This window comes from Propithecus coquereli, unplaced genomic scaffold (assembly GCF_000956105.1).
Source record: "Propithecus coquereli isolate 6110/MARCELLA unplaced genomic scaffold, Pcoq_1.0 Scaffold49, whole genome shotgun sequence".
NCBI lineage: Eukaryota > Metazoa > Chordata > Mammalia > Primates > Indriidae > Propithecus > Propithecus coquereli.
Genome location: NW_012150729.1, coordinates 8,124,461 through 8,128,034, shown reverse-complemented (window position 1 = coordinate 8,128,034; position 3,574 = coordinate 8,124,461). Strand labels below are relative to the sequence as shown.

Sequence of the window (3,574 nt, the reverse complement as noted above, 5' to 3'; positions counted from 1 at the left end):
GAAGGATGGACGTATTTGAGGCACGGACTTGGGGGGGGGGACCAGGGGCAACATGTGTAACCTAAACATCTGTACCCCCATAATATGCTGAAATAAAAGAAAAAGAAAAAAAAAGAAACAAAATAATATTGTATTATTTTGTATCTTGTTGCCTGTCTTATTTCAAACTGAAATCACTAGAAAAGAGGATAGAAAGCAGGGTGATTGAGGGAAGAATGTTAAAGAAAATAAATAAATTAGTCAAAAGGGAATCACTATGTTTTTAATTCCCGAGAACCACAATGTCCTTGCCAACACAAATTGATGATATAGATTGTTTTCCAAATACGTATAACATGGGAGCCTTCTGAAAACCTGAAGAGTAGACCATTAAAAGCTACGATGTCCATCATTGTAGCCTTCTATCACCATCTTCTTCCTTCTTCAGTCCCCATGAGGCTGATGCTTATGATAACATTCCTTACTGTGGGCCAATGGCCTAAGAGGTCAGTAAAAGTAATTGTGTCAAGTGAGTCTCAGTTTGCACGTCTTTGAGGGTCTGGTACACATACGTATATTTGGGGTATCCATAAGTTAGAGGAACATATGGATGGCTGAACTTTCCAACAATATCCCCTTCCCTTCAACAATGATATTGAAGCATGGCATTCGATGATAGATTCTCTGATAAGAACACGGAGTGCAAGTTATCTTTGCATATGAAGTCCAGAGCTTTTGTGCATTGTTTAAGTTGGGGTACACTCCATGTTTTAATCGTGCTACAAAGTCTATAGTAAAGAGTAATATAGAGAGTAATAGGATCTCCAGACAAGAGGTTTTTAATGCTAGCACATGATTGATACCAGTCAATGAGGAGTTTTTTCTGTCTTCAATTTCTGACTTCTCTGTGATGGAGATTAGTACCTCCCGTCCACAGGCTCATTATAAATAGTTATAGAGCTGGCTTAGGGAGCTTTCCAATCTCCTTCCCATAGCTCTTAAAAGTTCTAACAATTGGCCAATTCATTCCCTGTTCTCCAACATTTTCACTGAAAAGTAAGAAATAATGCCAGATGCTGGAGGCTGGAGACTATTTTCCTCAAAACTATAGTTTTTTTCAGAATGATATTACATACAGCAGTTGACTCCATTTTCCTCAACATTGCTATGCAATACAAACTTGCTTCTGATAGAGAGGAGTCAGAGAAAAAGATTTGTATGGAAGTTCATTGGGAAGTACTCTCCAGAAATATAGCTGAGAGGAAGCAAGGTTTGGCAGAAGAAGTTGAACTGCAGTGCAGTTGGAACAGTAGCCTAAGGGAACTCATGGGAGGTTCTAACCTGTAACCAGGCAAAGGATCAGAGCCTAAATACTCTTACATTAACCAGTCATTGGATGTGGGCTGCCTCTGGGGAGGGGCTACACCCTTGAGTGAGGCTGGTCCCTTCAGTCAAGGGCAATTCCTGGATAGAATCACAGCTATGAGCCATCAGCAGCCCATGCTGTCTCTGACTGAAGGAATGAATCCACTGTTATTCATTGTTCCTGAAGGGGGATGGACACCACAGCTTCCTCTATATGTTACCAACTGTGGATACACTGGATCCTGGGATACACTGGATGTTTGTTCTCTTCTCTGTGTACTGCTATCAAATATGGATCCCTAAAGTGACAAATGTACATCACTTGTCACTATGTAATATGAAAATAATTACATACAATGTGACACTGCAAAATAAAATTGTTGTAACCTTTGAACGAGACAAAGATGGAAGCAGAGCAGGGTGTAAGCAGTGGACACAGTTCTGTGGAGAGCCCAAGATGGCAATGAATGTAAACTTGAAGTGTACATAAATGCTGGCCTGGATCAATGAGTCTCTGCAGTTGAATCTGACAAAGATCCGCAGTTGTACTCAGGGGCTGCCTATTGTCAGTTTATGGGCATGCTATTCCCTGGCTCCATTGCCTTGAAGAAAGTGAAATTGCAAGCTAAACTGGAACAAGGGGACATCCAGAACTCCAATATGTATTATACAAGAATTTTTTAAGAGGATGGCTGTTGACAAAATAATTTTCATGGACAGACTAGTAAAAGGAAAGTTTCAGGATAATTTTGAATTCATCCAGTGGTTCAGGAAGTGTTTTGATGCAAATTATGATGGAAACAACTATGGCCCTGTGGCTGCCAGACAAGGTCAAGAAACTGCAGTGGCTCCCTACCTTGTGGCTCTAGCTCTGAATAAATGGAAGAAACCTCTCAGCTAGCAGTGCAGCTCCATTTCCAAAGGCCTATTTCAACACAGAGAACTACTGCAGCTCCTCAGGCTCCCCTGGGGTGGTGCAGACCACTGTTCCCAGCAGGTTGCCCATTCACTTTCCAAGGCCAGCCAGGTGCCCAGAATGTCTCCTGAAGGGACTCAAGATTTTCCTAAGAGGGATCCTTGCTCCATCTCATACTTCAGAAAGCTAAGTAACATTCAATTGACTTCCCAGGAGAAAAAGGGGGAAAGCAACCCTGTATTTCAGAGGCCTGTAGACCCAGTCTCTGTATGCCACTGGTGGAGGCTTTGTGATACCTGATGAAGGGGGCCCACAGGAGGGACAAGAAGAGTATTAACAGCCTGGACCAGCAAAGTAACATCTGAATTCTGCACTCCAAATCATGTGTTTAGTTGTAAAACACTCCCTTTTATTGGTCTTATAAGACGCATTGGCTTCTACCTCTTTTTAAAGTGCACTTTGAAGATGTTCATTCCTTTTCCAATAAGTTTGAGTTAGGAGCTTTTACCTTGTAGCAGAGAATTAACTTCTAGTCGGTTCACCTAAGGAACAAAGAAGCCACTATGGGACTCATTGTGTGGATCTGGGACACACTGATGGCAGGAGAAGGCTTTATGGAATACGCTGTGGTGGTGTCCTCAGTAAAGAAATGTAAAGTCTGATTGAATTTTAAGCTAATGTGAAATCTTGGCAGAGAACATTGTAATAAATAAATGCCTTAAGGATACTTAAAATATGCTTCTGTATTTCAAAATCTAAAATGTAACATGACAGGAGATTTTATGTATTTGACATTATGTCTGGGAAGCAAGACCCAGACCTCAGCACCTTCAGAACCTGCCATCACAGGCCTTGCAGGCCTGCTTGGATCCTAACTGGCCCACATTTTGGCCCAAAAGGAGAGTTTTAAAGGTTGCCCTGTAAAGCCATGTGGCGTCATCGACCAGATGCAGCCCTGCTAAAAAGCAAGAGGTATGGTTGCCTGGATGAATGGAGGGCGTGTTTCAGCCCTAAGATGTTTATATTGAAGAGCTCAATTTTCATTGAGTATTTCTCTGAGGATTTTTCCAATTATCTGTAAAAAGTCTATGTATTGTGTCTTTTGAGAAATGAGGTATGTCCAGTTTTTTAATCTCACAGCTGCTTTTGGGGACTTACCAAGATCTCTGGGATTTGAGTAGGGGATTGTGTCCTTTTTACTGTCTTTCAGGTTTACAGTTAACATGGTTCTTCTCTTCTCTGCTCCCCTTGCCCACGGGGACTCCTGTTTGGCTCCTTAATGTTTGCTGCTTAGCACATTGATTCCACACTAGA

The 3,574-nt window shown here is 41.7% G+C and overlaps 1 pseudogene; it reads left to right on the top strand.

The window, feature by feature from the left end:
• The first annotated feature begins 1,834 nt into the window (after window positions 1–1,834).
• On the top strand, window positions 1,835–2,597 carry LOC105819561 (annotated as a pseudogene).
• The last annotated feature ends 977 nt before the right edge of the window (window positions 2,598–3,574 follow it).